The sequence below is a fragment of the Psammomys obesus genome, unplaced genomic scaffold (genome assembly GCF_907164565.1).
Source record: "Psammomys obesus unplaced genomic scaffold, mPsaObe1.curated_primary_1811, whole genome shotgun sequence".
In the NCBI taxonomy this organism is placed as follows: domain Eukaryota; kingdom Metazoa; phylum Chordata; class Mammalia; order Rodentia; family Muridae; genus Psammomys; species Psammomys obesus.
In genome coordinates this window covers 9,157,381-9,178,382 of record NW_026596134.1, presented here as the reverse complement: position 1 = coordinate 9,178,382, position 21,002 = coordinate 9,157,381, and the positions used below count along the sequence as shown (strand labels likewise).

General features: G+C 51.0%; 1 protein-coding gene across 1 annotated transcript in view; it reads right to left on the bottom strand.

The window, feature by feature from the left end:
- Itpk1 (inositol-tetrakisphosphate 1-kinase) overlaps positions 1-20,996 on the bottom strand; it is a 134,151-nt gene extending 113,155 nt beyond the window's left edge. Inside the window, exon 1 of the mRNA XM_055593157.1 lies at positions 20,937-20,996. The gene's annotated coding sequence lies outside the window, so the exon portion shown is untranslated. The remainder of the gene's footprint in view (positions 1-20,936) is intronic.
- Between the last annotated feature and the right edge of the window lie 6 nt (positions 20,997-21,002).

Sequence of the window (21,002 nt, the reverse complement as noted above, 5' to 3'; positions counted from 1 at the left end):
TGGGGGGCTGCACCTGGTTCTAAAGCTAGGAGGAACCTGAGATGGAGAGAGGGAGAGCCTGCCAGGCACTGAGAGCAGCAAATACATACAGAGGACCCAAAGGAGGAGAGCTGATGGTAGTAGAATTTGGATCTGAGAGAAGGTCCCCTTCCCCCAGCAGTTAGGCCACAGTAAGGAAGGACAGAAGTAACAATTTGAGGCCTTAGAGGCCAGTCCTTTTATGGCTAGACTGCCTGAATCCAGAATTTTGCCTTCTGGCTTAAGCTCATCTGGACTGGGTTTGCTTTCACTTGCTACTCATCGTCCAAGCTGAGAAATCACCTGCCATTAATTGTGCCACCAACCTGCCTCCCGATGAAAACCGGCCTCCAACCTGGAGCCATGCCGGAATCCAGCTCCATCCTCCTGTCTCTCATCCCTGTCTCCGAAAAAAAATGACTCACTGTGGTATCCTGGCAGCCCAAAGCTAGGAGGAAAGGCAAAGAGGCGAAGAGCAGGTGCCTCTCAGCTGAGGATGGATAGAGGATCCCGAGAGCACTGGTCGGCTGATTGCACATAATTAGGAAGAAGAAAAAAAAGAGAGAAAAAAGCCCTTGAAAATTAGCTTTCCAAATGCAGATATAATTGCAAGTGTCCTTGCAGAGTGATTACAGCGTCGGCCCAACAAATGTTTTACCAGCAGCCCAAACCCCTCCCTGCAGGCAGAAAGAACAGAGCCAACGAAGGCGCCAGGGCCAGGCGGCACCCAGGCCGGTACTTCCAATGGCTCAGGGAAAACACCAGCATGAGGAGCAGCACACGGCCAGCCCAGGGCTTTCCCTAGAAGGCACTTGGCAATCTCCCTTCTCCCTCACGTTCCCTTCCTCACAGGCTTAAATACTACAACAGCCAGACCATAAGAAGGCCAACCTCAGGAGCTGGAGAGATGGCGTTAAGAGCACTGGCTGCTCTTCCAGACGACCAGCGTTCCATTCCTAGCACCCACGTGTCAGCTCACAACTCTCTGTAACACTAATTCCAGGGGATCTGACACCCTCACACAGGCATACATCCAGTTAACACGCCAAAGCACACAAACGAAAATAAATCCTTAAAAAAAAAAAAAAAAAAAGGCCAGCCTCCCTGACTACCTGCCTCCTACAGTCTGTTGTTGTGCTCCGTGCCTCAGTTTCTCTATCTGGTTGCGCTAGCAGTAGATAGCTCAAGATGCTGATGGTGGCCAAATGAGGACTGACACAAGGACCAACCACTCAGCCCCCACCACAGCAGTAACCTGTCCTCAAACACAGAAGATGCAAGTCTGGGAAGGCTAAGCAGCCATTAGGTCAGGCAAGCAGCATGGATGCAGCCTAGATCTGCTCAAATCCAAATCCATACTGTTATCACACTGGCTCCTTGTTGGGATCTGAACGACGGGAAAATGTCTCTCTGGGCTTCTCAGCTCACAGCTCTTAGGCAAAGGCAAGCCTAGCCTGGACGCTTGGCCCTCTTCAGAAGTCTGGGTTGTTAGCCTTCAGATGTGAAGTGTGGGGAGTCAGACAGCGTAGCTCTCAAGAACGTCTAGTCCTGAGGAGGGCCTGCCTGGACCACACCCTGAGTACTAGAGTACTCCTAGGAACCTCAGTGCATCTTGACAGCCACCTCAACATCTAGACGTCCCCTGCCTGACCCACAGCGACTCACATCCCCAGCCTGTGAACGCCGCAGCTCGCCCAAAGAGGCTGTCCAGGGGATGCAGCTCCCAAGTTGGGCTTTTATCCACAGACAGCTAACTGTCCTCACGCTGATCTGAGCTCCGAGGACTGCTTGATCCCTGTGCTAAGCCCAGCAGGGCCCTCAGGCTCTCAAGCCAGGAAGCCACCTTCAGACCTCATACTCTTCGTCAAAAGGCAGATGAAATGCATACCTGCCATTCAAGTGTGAGCTTCAATGGTGGAGTAGTAACTCATGATCAAGGCAGTAAAGTTCAGGGCTTGATGCCTATAATCTCCACTGACACACATTAAGAAAGTGTGGTAGTACAATAAGACTGGCCTCCATAGGCTCATATATTTGAATGCTTAGTCTTCAGGGAATGGAACTTTTGAAAGGATAAGGCTTAGGAAGCGTGGTCCTGTTGAAGAAGGTGTGGCCTTGTCAGGACGGTTGTTACAGGAGGTGGGACTTTAAAAGCCCACACCAGGTCCAGTGTCTCTTCTTCCTGCTGTCTGTGGATTTGGATGTAGAACTCTCAGCACCATGTCTCCAGCACCATGTCTGCCTGCTATGCTCCCCATCATGGTGACAATGGACTTAGCCTCTGATACTGTAAGCAACTATCCAGTTAAACGTTTTCTTTATAAGAGTTGCCTTGGTCATGGTGTCTCTTCACAACAACAGAACAGTGACTAAGACACAAGTTGGTACCAGGAGTGGGGTATTAGACACACACACTATAAATCACTACAAATTCTTTGAGAATTTCATACATGTATTTTGATCATATTCATATCCCTCCCAAAACTCCTCCTAGATCTGCCTCATTCCAAACCCACCCAACTTTTTGTATTCAAAATGTTAATCCAGATAGTCCTGGCTATACACTCTTGGGTGTGTGGTCATCCACCAAAGTATGTTTGACCTAGCAAGCACCACACCCTTAAAGAAAACCAACTCCTCCTCTCCTCAAAGCTATCAAACACCAGTAGCTCCCCAGATAGGGGTGGGACTTCATGACCACAAGCTAACATCAATACTCCTCAAACCGTTCAGCAAAATAGAAAGGGAAGAAACACTCTGAAGCTCAGTTAGTCACTATGACCCTTATACCAAAACCAGGTAGACAGAAAAATAGAGAACTACATATTAGTTAATGTCCCTGATGGATACATATGCAAAAATCATCAATAAAGTTATTGTGAATCATATTCAAGAGGTTATTAGCGCCTGGCACTGTGACCTATAATTCTAGCACTCAAGAAGCTGAAGTGGTAAGATCGCCATGAGTTCAAGGCCAGCCTGAACACACACAGTGAACTCCTGTCTCAGAGAGCTAAATAAATAAATAACACATTAATAGAAGATACACCTCATGACCAAGTCAGTTTCATCCTAGGTAATACAATGTTGCTTCAACATATGCAAATAAATAGATGTAATACAACACATAGACTTAAAGACATGACTCATGGTCATCTCAATAGACACAGAGAAGATTTTGACAAAATTCAGTATCTGATAAAAGCCCATTAAAAACCAGAACCAGAAAGACCATAGCTTAGCGTCATAAAAGTTGGCAACAGTATAGTCAACTTTGTGCTGGTGGAGAAAACCTGAAAGTGTTGCCGTTTGCCATCTTTGCCCACTCACATCGTTGTTATTCAGTGTAGTCCTCGAAATCCCGGCTAGAGCAGCCGAGCCAAACAAGTGGATGCAAGCGAGAAAGAACATGATCCTGTGGTTAAAAGACCCTGGTAGTTCCAACAAAAAAGTTCTTAAATCTGATGCATATTTCATCAAAGCAGTAGGGTGAACCTTCAACATACGGAAAATCAGTAGCTTTTCAACATACCAATAGTGAACTTGCCAAGGAAAAACCTAGGGAGGAAAAAAAATCCCATTCACAACAGCTTCAAGAAAACGGGAATACTTAAGACTCAGTTCGGAAGAGTTGCCTTGGTCACGGAGTCTTTTCACAGTGACAGAACAGTGATGAAGACAGAAGGGCTCTGTTTAATGCAGCAGATACAGAAACTGAGGCTTGGGGAAGCTCAGCAATGTGCCTCAACCCACAGAGCAGAAGCAAGTGTAGACCCAGGTCCCCCCTGTTCCAGAGCCAACACCTGTGACTTTTGTAGGCAGCTGGAAGAAGAGCTAGAACAGAAGCCTGCTGGAGCTCTGGCACCTTTGAGAGCACAGGAGTCCTGGGCCAGGGGACATTTCCACCCATTTAAGGAGAAGGGCCCACTCCGGGACACCATCACATACTGAGAGTGGGCAGGGCCCAGAAGGCGTGAGACGTGTCATGTCCCCCAGGGGATAACGTGCATGGGCTGGGCACCTGGTGCCCATGACCTGATTCATAGCATAAGCTGCTGGGCCCTTCAGGCACTCGGGGGTCTTAAATCTCCCAAGCACTGGCCCCTGCCAGCCTTTCCAGGACCCTCCCTCTCACTGATCCCATCCCCCGAAAACAAGCTCCAGCTCCCCAGGCATATATGGGGCTTTTGAACTTAACTGCTGCCTGGGATGGCCCATCCCAGCCTTTCTGAAGCTAATTTCTCTCGCACTGATTCTAGTCTTTGGAAAAGCCTTCCTTGAACACAATGGGGACTAACCTCAGACTCCTGTCTCTGCTCTCCATCTTCTGGTCCCTCACGGCTTGACACTCTTGCTCTCTGCCTCCATAAATTAAAAGCTCCAAAGGACAGGAGGGTCACAACTACCTACAGCTCCATGGAGATCCCATGACTCTGACCTCCACGAGCACCTGTATTCATGTGCTCACACCCACACGCAGACACAGATACATACACATAATTAAAAACAAAACAAATATTTTCTTTTTCTAGAGACAGGGTTTCTCTATGTAGCTCTGGCTATCTTAGAACTCGATCTATAGACCAAGCTGGCCTCGAAATTGGAGATCTACCTGCCTCTGCATCCTGAGTGGCTGAGATTCAAAGGCGTGCGCATCACCACTACCCAGGAAGTTTTTTGTTTTTTGTTTTTTTTTAAAGAAAGAAAGTAACAAAAAGGAATCAGAAAAGGAAGGAAGACATTTACAGTCATAACAACCTATGTGTACTGTTGTCTACCCTGAAACTGAAACAATCCTAAAAATTCAGTAATAAGATACAGCTCAATAAATCATAGCATAGACAACAAGGAGATCCACTCTACAGCAATTAAAAATAACGAGTCTCTATTGTATTGTACTCTCAGACAGGTCAACATCTTTGGAAAGTTTTTTACACTTTCTCAAAAAAAAAAATTTACATATAAAAATAGATGTCAGGATTTGCTTAAAATATAGCAGAGCAATAAAATAAAAACAGACATCAGCGCTTGGTAGGTACTAACTGGGGAGTTAGCGGGTCAGTGCTGATTTTATCAATCTTTCTGTTGTTTATGTCAGAAATTTTTATAATGAAAAAACTGATCAAAGTAAAATCTGTATCTGTTTGTTTTGTTTTGGCTCACTGTGTAGCCCTGGCTAGCCTGGATCTATGTTGACCAGGCTGGAACTCACAGAGATTTACCTGCCTCTGTCTCCTGGGTGCTGAGACTAAAGGTGTGTACAGCCAGCTCTCAAAATAAAAAAAATTTAAAAAAGCATTCTGTGGGACTGGAGCTGCCGTTCAATAGGAGACTGTTAGACTCTGCGTCACCAAGATACGTTATTCAGAGATTGCTGTCCTTAACCTGTGCCAGCAGCAGCACCAAAAGGAGAGGGAGAGAAGGAGTGGGGGAGGACCGGAAGAGGGAAGAGAGTGCTAAAGACAGTATAAAGTATAAATACGGACTCTGTTTACAGCACAATGCCAGGTGTAGAAAGCAGAGACCAAAATGCTACATGTACAACTGGAGTCTATGACAATCACATACTAAAAGGAAGAGAACCACACAAGAAAGAAAGGTGGGCAGTGGGCAGGCATGTGGTAAAAGTCTCTTCAGACTTTGGTTTGAGACAGTCTGCAGAGGGCGAATTGCAGGGAGGTGACACCCCTCTGTCTCCTTCGGCTGGGGCTCAGTGCAAGCCAGAGCAGCTGGAGCCTTCTCACAAGCAAACGGGAGAAGGGTGGAGAGGAGGAAGCATCGCTGAGAGGGGGGAAGGGCACTGAGGAAGTCAGCCTTCGGGTCTTCACCACGTTAAGTCCTTCCCAGAACCTTCCCAGCCCTCCACAGGCCCCAGCTCCCCACCCTGGTTGGCCCAGGACAGGAGAGAGACAGGGCCCAAGACCAGCCCCTCTTGGCTTAAAGGCCACCCTAGCCACCTGCCCTAGACCAGCTTTGAAAGCAGCCCTCAAATGCATCGTCGGCTAGAAAAAAAAAAAAAAGTTTAGACGAAAATAAGTCAGAATGTATTCTGAAATCCCCACCCCCACCACCAATTCCGTCAGAGCCTCCTCATCCTCAAACTGCCCCACAGTTAGATGCTGATTACCCATTCTACAGATCTCATGTTTGGCCACACCCTACACACTGGCCTGCTTTCAGCACACCTGTCGGCCTGCCTCCTACACAGCATCTGACCCCAGTCCGATTCGGGCTGTGGAGCCCCCCTGAAGTGCAAGAGGAATGTCAGACTGAAGGTGTGTGTCCTTCCAAAGAACTCCAGAGGTTGAAGCCTTACTCTTCAGTGAGGCAGTATTTGGAGAGAGATCTTTGGGGAGTAATTAGGTTTAGACGAGATTAGAAGGATGGGGCTCCCACTAGTGCCCTTATTAAAAAAAGATCAAGCCTGGCAGTGGTGGCTCACACCTTTACTCCCAGCACTTGGGAGGCAGAGGAAGGCAGATCTCTGTGAGTTCAGGTCCAGCCTAGTCTACATACAGAGTGAGTTCCAGGACAGTCAAGGCTACATAGAAAAACCCTGTCTGTCTCAAAAAAGCAAAACAGAACAAAACAACAACAAAAAGATCAGTTTGCTCTCCCTCCCTGACACTTGAGGATGTGCCTAGAAAGCAGCTGTCTGTATGCTAGGGAAAAACGCCTTCAGTGGGAGGAAGGTCTGTGAGCCTTCCCTCAACTTCTTTCTAGTCTTCAAGCAGGACAACTGAAGAGGTTTCAAGCCCCCAGGGCTGTGGTATTTATTACAGGAACCAGAGCTGACTAAAACAAGGGGAAAGGGTCACTATGAGGCCCTTGGGAGGCCAAGCCTCCAAAGGAGACTGACTAGAGGACATACAAGCCCAGGGCTGCCCAAAGGACGGCAAAGGTAACCTATCTTCCCGAGCTCAAAGTCAGTGCAGAGGAAGCATGCAGAAGGGGCCTTCGGCGCTTGCATGTGTGTCCAGTCTCATGTTTGCTTATAAAAACATAGAACAGGTCTGAGAACGAACACACACACACACACACACACACACACACACACACACACACACACACGCCTGCCTCTAGGGTCTGCTGTAGTGTAAGGGGACTCTCTTTACCCACAAGACCTTGGTACCATTTGATTTTTGAGCATGTGTAGTTCATTCTCATTCTCTCTCTCTTCTCTTCTCTCTCTCCCTCTCTTGCTCGTGTGTGCGCACTTTGCTCTTTTTTTCATGTGAAACAGGGTCCAGGCTGGGCTTGAACCTGAGATCCTCCTGCTTCACCCTCCGCAGTGCTAGGGTTCCTGCATGGACTACCACACCCAACCTCTGTCGGTCTGTTATTGTGCCTCCCCACATCTTTCTTTTCTTTTGGGGTAGGAACTTTTAACCAAGCCATTTGGTATCTTTCACAGTCTGCTGAGAAGGCCCCAGAGGCTTCTCAGAATTGCATGGGTCAAGACACTGGTTTCAGTTTCCAGAGCTCTGGGCTCATCATCTGATTAACCAACGACCCTCTTCGTGACCTCCAATGCCAGGCTGGCTCTGCCCTGGGGTTCTTCCGATGTCCAGCCTGACAGCAGGAAGCCCCAGAGCTAAAGCAGAAGCAGTGGGTGGCAAAGTCACTTCCCAGGACCTTTGAGCTGGATCCTCACATAGGAACTGTAACACATCCCCACACAGCCACAGAGTGGACTGAGCTCTGACCCTAGTTTCTGCTCCCCTGGGCAGCTCGAGGCCCAAGAGGATTCTTCCCAGCAGAAAGGACAAAGGTCAGGCTAGCCACTCCTGTGGTCCATGGTGGCCACAGAGAAGAAGCCGGCTGGGACCAGCCCTTCTTTTCAGAGCTTCCAAGTAAAGTCTCCTATTAGCTGTCAACCTGGCCATTACTACAAAGGTCCACACCTGGGCATCTGGGCCACCCAACAGAAGTGCTTGCAGAGGTTGAGCAAGCCTAGGGAAAGGTTCCAAACAGGACTCTTCTTCCTCTGTCTCCAGGAAGGACCATGAGGCCCCAAACCCTGACCTGGCCCCATTGGTCTGAGCATCCCCCATGCTCCTTGCACAATCTGCAGAGGGATCCTCAGGTGGGGAGAATGCTGTAGTCTGTGGCCAGCAGCAACCCAGCAGTCACTGCCTCCACTTTTCCAGGTATAGACGTTCCCAGGGGGAAACTCCTACAGCTCTGACAGGACTTGCTCAGTAGACAGATGCCAGAACATGGCTTGACACTGAAGCTGAGGCCCAGACAGGTCAGTGTCTCCCCTTAAACCAGCAACCCCTCTGGATCCAATGACCCAATTGATTGGTCACAGCTGCTCCTAGCTCACAGGCTCCTTGGGGATCCTGGCAGATAGACAGCTAGCTCGGCTCTCCCCAAGCACGGCCAAGTGGCAACAGGCTGATGTGTTTACAGAACACATGGGCTGTTTCACTCCAAAACACATGGGTGTCAATACTGCAAGGTCTGCACAGCAACCTCTTCCTTCACTCTGAGGTGTTGGGAAGCCTCCTCAAGACCCTGTGAACATGGGAGGAGGATACCAGCTCCAAGGATGTCCATCTGCCAGCCTTCAAGCCTGGCTCTGTGAGTGTCCCTGTGGGGGCTGACCAAAGGAAAAACAAAAAACAGAATCAGGCTTATCTGTGGACAAAGGTGGCCGGCACTGAGGCTCTGACTTACAGGGTGCTCACCTCTCTCCTCTCAGGAATAGTGTCCTGGTTCTAGATGGTGTGTGTGAAGTCCCAGGCTTCACCTAGGGTCTTAACAGTCTCCAGAACTGAGAGATGACATAAAGTAGCCCTTGCCTCACATGGCTGGCAACAAGCCCAGAAGCAGAAAGGCCTCTCTGCACCTGGCTGCCACCTCCAAGAGCCCAGCTCCTTTGGGGTCCACTTTGTTGCCCCTGAGACCCTGTGGCAGGGAACAGCCCATCCCAGACAGCAAGCACACATCACTTCCTAGACAAAGCCCTGGTTCCGAGGCAGGGTGTGGCTCAGGATGATAGATCACGGTGAATCTCCTTCACGAAGGCCCTGTGCCTGAGAAATCAGTGGAACCCTAGAGCTGGCAAGCCCAACTCAGAACCAACTAACACCCATAAGCTGTGTGACCCCAGGCAAGTTCAGTGAGGAAACAAGGATACTGAAAACACAAACACGGCCATCACAGGGTTGTGACATAGAACAAATGAGGAAACACTCTAAGGAACTTAGTCCAACTCTCTGTATGGACTAGAAGCCAACTGTGAGGACTCACTTCAGACCACATGGGCCTGAGAATAAACCAGCTAGATGAATAACTGCGGGAAACGAAGGCTACAGGGACCACCCCTTGAGGCCCTGGATTCACATACACCTGACAGCAGATTCTCTTTGAGTCAAAATTCCTGAGAGCCCTTATCAAAGGGCCCAACTAACACCCAACTAATCTTCGAAGCTACAAGATTCTACACCAGTATTCCTCTATCATCATGAACCCCCCCGTGCTCCACCTTAGCACCCATGTGATTCAGGTGGCTGAGGGCAGCTCCCTTCAGGGCCAGCCTTTGGCCTACAGGACAAAGAAGGGAAGCCTGTGCATGCTGAATACCCCTGATGCACAGGCGCCAAGAGAAATCCAACCAGAAGGGGAATGAAGGGCCAGAAAAGACTGAAACACAGCTGAACCAGCCACCTGGAGAAGACGTCCAACGGGGGCTACAATCCCTCCAGTGAGCAAGATGCCCACTGCCCCCTCCTCTGACAGGAATCCAGCCAATGGGCCTCTGAGGGGACATTCCTGACCTGTGCTTGCTTGCTTGCTTTCTCTCTCTCTCTCTCTCTCTCTCTCTTTCTCTCTCTCTTTCTTTCTTAGGATCCTGGACAGCAGCAACCTTCTTAGGCCAACTCAAGAGTAAAAGTTCCCACTGGCTGAGCTTGGCAGAGCAGGCCCACTAAGATGACCTTACTCTACATCAGAACAGAGAAGTTAAGTCCGGGTCCCAAAGTCACAGTCACAAAGCTGTCCCTCAGCCACCCTTCTGGGGCCCAGGGACTGCCTCAGAAAGAAATATTCCCAAGAGTCTGCCAGATTTGGTAGACCTTTGGAAACAGTTTCCCAGACCTTCTAAGGATCCAGTTTCAGTGGATAAGGTCCCCAGAAGGACATAAATAGCAGTTAAACAGAGAGAATGGATCCTGTGGCCTTACGCTTGAGAGCTCGGGGCATGATGGGTAAGGACACTAGGATCTACCCAGAGCTAGAATTTAGACAGAGCACTTTACAAACAGGGAGGCCATGCTCGGCAGCCACAGGACAGCCAGCTATACTGCTGGCAGGGCTCCTTTGCAGAGCCAGCACCCTGACCTGAGTGGGTACAAATGAATCAGCACCTGTCATCCTCTTTGGCAAGAGACACATAGCCAAGGATGTGGGCTACAGGGTCTCCAATACTGACATCCAAATTCCACACCCTGGAGGGACCAACCATGGAACTCTAGAAAGGGATCCTTCTGAGCCTCACTCTCCACAGAGGCTGGAAGCAGCGGGTGGCACTGCAAACATCCGGCTAGAACCGGAGCTCTGTGAGGGGCTGCTGTGTCTTCCAGGAAGCTCAGCTCCTACGGCTTTAAAAGGAAGATCTCCTGACCCCACGCAGCCCGTGGCAGCCCAAGCACCCTGTGAAGGAACCACAGTCCACCAGCTGGGGCACCTTCAGATTTTCAAAAGCCGGAAGCTGGAAGTGGGCCTCTCTACCCACCCCCACAGCTTCAGCCTTCCCCAAAGCATTAAAGGGACTGGGTACCGGAACCTCCCAGAACACAGGCTACAGTGAGCCTGAATATGGCTCAAGATGAGGAAAGCACGGTACATGAAGAACAGCTTCTGTTCCTGCACCAAGCCACCTGCCAGGCTTGCATCAGGAGAGAGGCAACAGGCACTGGGGATCCCATAATGAATTTTAGGACCCCAGCAAGATCTTAAAGCAGCAGCGGCAGTCAGGCCAGGTTCGAATCTGAGCTCCCCACCTGCTAACTCTTTAACTGGGGCTAACTGCTCCGTTATTCACAGCCCCCTTTCCATTTCTGAAAGACTAGTGAAGAAGCATAGGGAGGAAATTTCATCCAACAGGCTCATACAGCTGTACTCCTTGACAAGAAACTCTGATCCCAGGGTCCTAAGAGGCCCCCAGCCTGGCACACTGTGGTCAAACAATGGCCCCAAAAGGACTCACTCAGCTGTCTTGACCCCACGAGTGGCTGGCATGCAGCGGGCAGTCTTGGGTATCTATCCTATGGGCATGTAAAGGAGCGAATGGGATATTTTTTAAAAGGAAGACATCTGGCCCACTTCCACATCCTTTCCAGAGGGAGAAGTGGCCTGGGAACCTCACCAGGACAAAATGACCCATTTTATTTGTCCCAGTGTTCGCTCACCACGGCAGCCCAGGCCTGGCTGCTAGGTGGAAAGAAGAGTGGAAAAGAGAAATGAAAGTGAAACTACTAGGCAAGAGGCCTCTCTGACCCTCTACCCACCTGCCACCCTCACCCTCCTGGAAAAGCAGACAGCACCCTCCAGGGAAAAAAAAAAAAAAAAAAGAGCCTTCAGCAGAGAGGCTACCTGCCTGCTGGCCTCTTGTCTAGTCCTAGGAGAGGACTTTATCCTCTCTTCACTAGGCACCTGCCACACTCCCCAGTCCTGGAGGCAGGAGCAGAGCAGGGGAGGGAGGAATAGCACGCACAGTCACGAGCCAGCTGGCCACATCTTGGGCTCCGAGCTCAGTGCCATCTCCACCGCCCACCACCCTCTGGGACAGCAAATGTACACCAAGGATGCTCAGCTCACCACCCTTTGCTTTTCTTCCGAGACTGGGTACCGAGTGGCTGCTGGCTGGATATTAAGTTTAAGACAAGGTGACCCAGCGGGGTGAAAGCAGTGTGGTTTCAAGAGTCAACCAGCCCGAAGAGGGGAATCCCGACTCTCTCTGAGTCTAAGTTCTCATATAGCAAACAGACTCACCACCCACCTGGGAGAGTCGGTTTCTCGTCTGCAGTCATGCCAGGTCCGTGGACGTTCCCACAGCCTCTGAGATCTAATGTGCGCTGCTTACATACAAGGGAGGAGAGGGGAGGCTTGAGCCTTGGCAGCCACGGGCACAAGCCAGCCATCCCAGCTTCCCAGCCCTGGGTCTGGGTCTTCATCTCTCCTCCAAGCCTCAAGCCTCAAGCCTCCTCAGCTATCGGGTGGTGCGTGTGGCCAAGCCAGGCCCCTAGAATGCCTCCTTCCAGCCCCACCAGTGTACTCCAAGGCAAACTAGCAGCCCAGGTCGAGAAATCTTAAAAGTTGTAGAGAACGGATTTTCTGAAACGTGGCAACCTGCCTGATGGCCCTGCCTTGCCTCTCTCCCATGGGCTGGAGCTCCATCAAGGCATCCATTGACCTCTAGCTTGTGGTACACCTAGTGTGAGCACCAGGGACAGACAGGCCCAGGTATAGAGATCCCACAGCCAAAGACCACCTGTCCGGGAAGCTCTGCTTCCAACATGCCCATCTGAAAAGGCCCTGCCAATGCCTTAACCTAATGCTGCTTAACCCAATGCAGCCTACATGTTAGAGTTTTGTTATGAGGCCCAGTGACGCAGGAAATGACCCTCTTCATCTTCCAAGAGAATCACCGCGGCATTGCACAGAAGCTCTCTAGCCCACTGTCCTGGAAAAGCTTCACCTTCTGGGATGGCTGGATGAAGCTGAAGACAGATGCACATCAACTGCCCAGATGCCCTTAGTTGATTAAGCTGGGCAAGCACCAGTCTGTAGCAAACCAATGACAACCAAAAAAAGCACAAGCCTCAGACGGATCTTCCACCAACCCCAGGCTCTGGGCAAGGCCAGATGGCCTTGGGCCCACTTATGCCACTGCCGGGCACACAGTTCCTGACTTCCTCAACACAAAGGCTGAACTGAGCCTAGACCAGATGGGAGCATGCTGTCTCCTATCCTCAGCCCCCAGAGCACGGTGGCAGCTCCTTCTGATGGTAGGAAGGTCACATGGCCACCCCCATGGCCTCCATCACACTTTCAAGGAACAGGCTCTAGATGCGGAAGCCAGCCTGCAATTATACCCAGAGATGTCTGCCCTTTCCTTGATGGCTTCCTTCAGTCAAGTGGAACTCAGAGCTGTGACCAGGGCAGCCATGTCTGTAGCTACTAGGCAGGAGACCCTGCCCTCTCTGTGGGTCTTTCAGCTCCTCCAGAGAGCTCTTAGTCCCCCTCATTAAATACTACTTCCCCGGAGAGACCTTCTATGACCAGAGGATTAAGTGGCCTGAGCTACCCCAGCACAATTCTCCCCAGTTTGCAGGCATCCAGGCTCTCACTGCACCTTGCCGTGTGTGGCATGCTTAAGTGCTGGCTCACCTTCACTTCCACAGGTGCCAGTGTGGAAACAGCAAGACCCAGCACAGGGGCACTGGACAGATGCTTGAGATTTGCTAAGCTAATGGATGAGGCTAATGCAGGACTTATCTCTTCCTTCTTCCACACTTCCTAACTCAGGTGCTTCCCTCCTGACCCAGAGAACCTCGGGGTCACAAGGAGCTTTAGCTGAGCCACAGAGATCAACAGAGGCTTCCGAAAGCACCAGGCTGTTCCTTGACCCCTACTGCACACCCGTGCGCATTGCTGTCCGCACTGACATCCCAAATCGCTCCCTTCAGGGAGCCCATTTTTAAAGAGGCAGAATGCAAAGCAAAGTGAAGGGAAGACAAGTCTAGCCGTGAAGAGGGGGAGGGGGTGTCTCAGAGCAGGTGGAGTGAAAAAGGAAAGGCATCTCCCACAAGCTCTTGGGGGAAGGCCTTTGGCCTGTGTATCCTGATTCGCCCTCCAGAGACAACTGGTGGCTTAGCAGAGTCCATTAGGTGTGCCCTGGGACACTGAGAGTAGTTTGCAGGGTGGGGCACCAGGCATGCTCAGGCCTGGAGGGGGAGGCGGTTGAGGAAGGCTTCGAAGGTGCTGAAGCAGGTTTTATGTGTGTGTGTGTGGGGGGGGTCCCTCCTGGGAGCGATTCTCAAATCTTCACAGATCTGGAGAGAGATCCACCCTACCAAACCTTAAAACAGGTGGTAGGAGGGTACCGTGGGGTGGGGGAGGGGGGCACACAGTCTGCAGCTTGGCACCATAAGGGGCCCAGACACCAGCCAGTGAGGCCCTGCTGGGGAGACGCAGGCCACAAAGGCTGCTTTCTGAGGAGGCTCAGAGCAGGCAAGACAAAGCCCCAGACAAATTCAAATAGCCCAATGGGAATGGCCAGACCTGCTCCAATACAATTATGCCCTCACTCACAGCTCCCAGAAAAGGCCTGTGCTGTGCTCTGGGAGACTTCAGCTGATAGGAGGGGGCACAGGCCTTGGAGCAGGGCCTACTGTGTGACCTCATACCAGCCTCTTCACCCAGTAGGTCTTGGTTTCTCTCTTCAACACCTTCCCCAAGGCCGACTCTACAGTAGCATTGGAGGTGGAAGGCAGGGGTGGACCCAGTTCAGGCAGAAAGGAAGAAGGCCGTCAAAGCGCAGCTCTTCCAGTGAAGGAGCTGCTTTCTAAATTGAGTATTACTTTTTAAAAGGACATGCCGTGGCATTCTCGCGGAAGCCAGCCTACCAAGGTGAACGAAAGTAAAAGCCCTTCTCACATCCATCCAGTCAGGGACCACGCCAAAGTCTCCACTGAATGCCCCCAAACCTGCTGATTCATGTGAGAGAAACAAGCAGCTGGGCCTGGGAGACCTGACGGTTAGGAACGGGACACCCAGGGTCGTGAGCCAAGCTTTGTCTGGTGCCTGCGGTACCCCCTCAATCTCACCACGGTGGGAGAAATGCAAACCCACAGCAGCGTCTCTCGCCCCTGCATCTAGTCAGGCACTGTGCGCTGAATGTGTTGGGTGTGTCCCCTCCCACCCTGTCACCCACTGGAACTGAAACAGTTGTTTCAGAACTACAAGAAAAAGTAGAATGTCTGTGACCTCTGACCCAGCACCACTCATCTAGTCAAACGATCTAGGCCAGCAGAAGGTAACCTCAGGAAGAGAAAAATGCTGCATCCTTTAAAGAGCTGAAATGCACTGCCATATACATGTTCATACACATATACACGCACACGCACACAGATACATACATACATACATACACACACACACACACACACACACACACACACACACACACACACATATATTCAATGAAGGAAGCAGCAATGTGGAATTTCTCCAAGACACACAACTCCATGCACTAAGCAACTGTACCACTATAAGGATGGAGGCTGGAGTGCTGGGCGATGGTGGTACACGCCTTTAGTCCCAGCGCTTGAGAGGCTCTGATCTCTGAGTTCAAGGACAGGCGGGTCTACAGAGTAAGATCCAGGACAGCCAGGGCTACAAAGAGAAACCCTGTCTTGAAAATAATAATGATGACGATGATGACGATGATGACGATGATGATGGAGGCTGGGGCTAGAAAGATGGCTCAGTGGTTAGGAGCACTGGCTGCCCTTCCAAAGGACCCAGGTTCAAATCCCAGCACCAACATGGCAGTTCAAAACTGTCTGTAATTCCGGTTCCAGGGCAGTGATATCCTCCCACAACTATACAGGGAGGCAAAACACCAATGTAAAAAAAAATTTTTTTTTATTTAAAAATTAAAAAAAAAAAAATAGCCAGGTGTGGTAGCACACACCTTTAACCCCAGCATTCAGGGAGGCAGAGGCAAGTGGATTGCTGTGAGTTCGAAGCCAGCCTGGTCTACAAAGCAACTCCAGGACAGCCAAGGCTACACAGAGAAACCTTGCCTCAAAACAAAACAAAAAAAGAAAGGAGGCTGGCCACACGCTCCCCTTTGGTCCCATCAACACCCATGGAGACAGCCTGAGCAGCTGGACTCAGGGCCCAGAACGGACAGGTTGGCTTGTCCTTATGCGCTTTAGGCCCTCTGAATGTTTCGGCATGTGCTTGTATTTTAAATGGGGAGGCACACCTTAAATGCCAGTGCTGAGAAGCAGAGACAGGCAGATCTCTCTAAGTTCCAGGGCAGCGTGCACTACAAAGCAAATTCCAGGTCAGCTGGTGCCACACAGCCTAGGATGGCTTTGAACACTCCATGTAGCCAACCTGAACTTCTGATCATCCTGCCTCCACCTTGAGTGCTGGGATAGCAGAAGGTGTGCCACGACACCCAGTTTTATGTGGTGCTGGAGATGGAGCCCAGGGGCTCAAGTGTGCTCCATAAGCAGCCTGCATCTCAAGCCCTAAGTGTTTAAAGAGGAGAAAACCAGACGTGTGAGCTAATAATAGTAGCGGCATTATTAATGAAGATAGCATTTTCACAAAGCACAGAATGAATTCTTCTGAATGACCAAACCCAAAAGCGAGACTACCTCCTTGCATTCATAATTATCTCAGATCCTCCAGCTAGGAGACTGCAGCAGCCTGCCAAAAGACCGGAGTCGTAAGAGTCAGAGCTAGGTGGTAAAGGACAGCCAACAGGCAGGGTGGGCCTCCTCTTTGACCCAGCTCAATGACCTGAGGTTCAAGTCCACAAACCCCACGCTCTAGCAAGACTGTCAGCTAGCAAGACCCCTACAGACCTTAAGGGCAAAACTGCCAAATCCAAGATCACTAAACCTACAAAGCCAAATGGATATCACACGGATGGTCAGTTGTGAATCCAGACCAGGTAACCTAGGCAGTTTTTAATCACAGACTGGATGTCTGCCCCCACAGCAGGTCCAGGCTGCACCTAAGAGCTGGAGAAAAGGGTTTATTTGCAAGGCTGGGTTACATTTTTCATGTGCTGCTGTAAAGTGAACCTGACTCAGAATACCTCCCTCCTCCACAGCTCTGAGACCAAGGCAAAGCCAGCCACTGAAATATACAGAAAAATGCTGGGCCACGGACCAGCATCATTCAATCCTAGTGACGATCCTCTTTTCTCCTCCTGCAGAATCTCCTAGAATTCCAGCCCAGAATACTAGGCTATTTCAGCAGAAAGCAACCTCCAGATGGCCTTCTTTGAAAGGATAAACTAGGACTGGGGGTGTAGCTTAGCAGCGCTTGCCTACCATGCATGGGCTCAATTCTCCAGCATAAACACTACCAGGTACCCTGGGGAATGCCTATAAACCCAATACTGAGGAGGAGGCCAGGGCAGAAGGAACGCAAGTTCAAGGCCAGCACAGGCTACATAGTGAGACTCTGTCTCATATTACAGGGGTGGGGTAGAGCCCAAGGGGAAGAGACAGGCCCGGAAGCATCCTCCAGGACTAGGTTACAGACACCAAATTCCAAACCCCATGAACATCAAACACCACCACTGCGCTCCAACCCCCTGCCCAGTACCTGGCCTGGACTCCAGCAAGGGCTTGGTACATGTAAGCATCAACAGACTCCTGGGTCCCTTTCTGAGACCTGTATAAACAGCTGTGGCAGGTTAGGACACAGATAACTTCATCTGAAATGTCCCCATGAAACATTTCCCAAAAGCTGAGCTAGCCCAGATGGCCTCCAGGTTTCTAGAGGAGAAGGGCCTCCCAGACATGCTGCAAGAGCCTCTAGAAAGGTTCAGTTTAGCCTGGCAAGGAAGAGACACTGAGCAAACAAGGAGGATGCATTCTCCAGCAAAGACTCAGGCTGAGCTCACGTAAGCCTTCCAACTGGGTGGCACAGTCCCTCATAGTTCCCAAGCCTCCACTTCTCCATTTCTACTACAGAGCTTGCATTAGATAAAACACATTAAGATCTACAGTAGAAAGCTGGGTGTGGCGGCTCACACTTTTAATCCTAGCACTCAGAAGCCTGTGGCAGAAAGGTCATCAGGACTTTGAGGTCAGAATGGTCTGGAGGGAGACACTGTCTCAAAACAAACAAACAAACAAACAAACAAACAAAACAGATTACAGTGAAACAGACAAGGCTCACCAAAGATCTCCCGCCACTACCTACAACTCAGGTCTCCTAAAAGAAAAGGGCAAGGAGAGGAGATAGAAGAGAGGCTTAAACACCAAAGAAGGAAACCCAGCCCGGCCAGCTATCCTCAGCTGAGCACTCCCCCAAGGCCCAACCCAGCTTCTCCACTTCCCTGGGAACCTCTCAACTGCGCATCTTAGAGGAGGGATGAGGGGGCTCCTAGGTTAGGGGTAAAGAGGCAGGTGGGAAGACTAAAGGAGCTTAACAAGAGCTTGCTTCTGTACTGGGGAGAAGACACAGAGGAGGAACGAGAATGCCTATGATAGGTGAGGCACCTCCCAGGATTTGGGTCTAAGGAGCTATGGAAGGGCCCTGCTCACCCCTTCAGGAAAATAAAAACAGAACATGTTACATTGCAGAGGGCATAGCTCAGCCTCACAAGGGACAATTAGCAGCAGCTGGACCCTGGGACGTTAACAAGGGTAGGAGTGACTAAAAAGACAGGCTCTGCTCTCTGAGCAAGTCTCAAGGTCTCCGGGGCGGACTGTGAGCTCTTAAAGGAAAGGAGACACATGGACCCTGCCCCTTCTGCAACCTGCACACACTTCCCTATCTGTAAAACAAGGGCTAAATGAGGTGACCCTTTGTGGCCAAGATAGGATTTTTACAAGGCCTGACAGTCAACTAATATCACTCATCTCCGTGCAGCCGGAGCAGTCCTCCGGGCGCGGATGCTGCTCCAAACATCTGGAACAGAGTTCAAGTCATTTCCCAACACCCCAGGCCGTTTTCAATCAGGGACCCACAGACAACTCACCATCCATCAACACACAGGCGCTGCACCCCAGCTCATGACTGTCGAGAACAGGACGGTGCCCGTTCACGGTGTCTCCGGAGCCACTGGGACCAGTCCAGCATTCACAATAAACAAACACAGTAGTGGGTGCTGGGTCACTATCTCAACAGTTGTTTAGTTAATAATGTGGCCACCAGGGGGCACTGCCCTGACAGTAAAGAAGTAACAGAAAAACTCTTTCTGGTGTTTTCCTTCTTAGGCTTCGGCTACAAAGCATTGAAAGCTACACTAATAAAAACACTCGTTAGTATTCCTGAGCTGCTAGAATGGCCCAGAATCGGCCATCTCTTTGAAGCCAATGCTTGGGGAAAGGAAGGCAACTAGACCTTGAATTCAAGAACCCTTCCTGAAAAATTAATGCTCAATAAAGATTTTCCCGAGACAGACTGACACCCTGGGGTGCCCTGAGTCCCCCTGGCCGCTTTAAAGGCGCAAGGGCCCATCAGAAGGGCATGCCAACCTGCAGGTCTGGCAGTGAGTACCCAACCCTTAAGTCTCAGCTAGGACTGTTTCACTACATAACAGAACACACCAGGCCAAGGACAAGCCTCAGGTGTAAAGGGTGACACAAACTGTCAATAAAAAAGAGGCAAGGAATGAACTGGGGTTTCCCAAGAATTACATGACAGCAGGGGGAGCTCTGGTCCCCTCATGACAGAACTGGACTTCCAGAACATGTCAGAGGGGCTTCTCCAAATCTCTTTGCTGTCTAGGGCATCCTTTTCACATTGTGTTTATTTATGGTAGAAACATCCAACTGTCCTTTAAAAAAAAAAAAATGTTCCATAAGCTCTGGGCTTTTCCAAAGCTCTGGCTCCGAGTCCCTCTCAATTTCCTTGTGAATTCTAGGCTGCACTGAACGCCCTGCCAACCGTGAAAAGCCTGCTTTCTCCTTAGAGGCCTGTCTGGAAGACTTGGCCAAAGCCACAGGGGAACTGAAGGGTGTAGAACCAGGGCCTCTTATAAACGGGCATCGTCCCATCCAACTGTGATAAAAGAGGGCCTGTAAGGCTCGCCTGGGGCAGAGAAGCAGGAGGCTCTTGGACAGCCATGAGGGGCAAGGCAGTGCTGCCAGGGCGGCCTCTAAGTGCCAGCTCAGGCTGCTAACCTCTGTGCACCGAGGGATAAGGAAAACCAACTGTTCGATTCTCCAAGATTCAAGGGACCCACCAGGGGTGGAAATCCAAGTGAACTCCATTCTCAATCGTCAAATCTACCAAATGGAAACACTACTCAACAAAAGGTTTCCACCCCGAGTTTGCAAAAGGCTTTGGGGGGCTGGATTCTCTCAGGCTTTCATTGAGAAACTGTAGCCAGCTGCTCTTACTGAGAGGCAAGGCACACACCTGAACGACGCTCAGCACTCCAGTAATGTGTTTAGAATGAGATCTATCAAAGCCCCCGGTCACTGACACTGAAGCACCAGCACGGTGAGAGCCAGGTGCCCAGTCCGGATGGCAGAAGGCAACTCTACCCTACCCTACAGGGGGACTCCACCCATCACTTTCTATGCCCTGCCACCCGTTGGCCCTGGGACTGCGGGCAGGTACCCCACCTCTCTGCTGGTGGGGTGTCCCTCTTCTCAGACACGTGGCCCAGAATCACCACCCTGGCTAATTTGCAAGGCTGCTGCGAGGCTCTAATGAGACAGCAAATCACCACAGACAAGCCAAGTATCGCTACTCGTTTCAACTGGGCTTAGGCAGGATGCTATGCAATGACAGCTTCAGGAGCTGAGCACACACGAGGCACGTAGTAGGCTCCACACAAACGCCGGTCCCCTGCTCTACCGAGGGGAAGGAGAGGAGAAAGAAAAATACACCGGCGCAAAAAGTACCCCCAACCCCCGACTGATGGCGTGGACTCTCCGATCTCCCGGGTCGCACCGCCCCGGACGGCCGGGGATCTCCCGCCACGACCCCGGTGCACCTGAGAGCCGCGGTCCGAGCCCACAGTCCACAGCGGCCACGCTCCCCTCGGGCACAGCCCGCGGCCCCCCGCGGCCACCTTGCTGCTCCGAACCAGCCACCGCGCGCGCCGCTCCTCCCCGGGGCGCCGTAGTGTGCCCCGCGCCCGCCGAGGGCAGCCAGGCTCGGGCCGCGGGGGGTCCCCGAGCCGCGTCCCTTCTCACCTGCACAGCTCCGCGAAGGCCTGGAAATTGAGCTTCTTGACTTTCTTCTCGCTCAGCCAGTAGCCA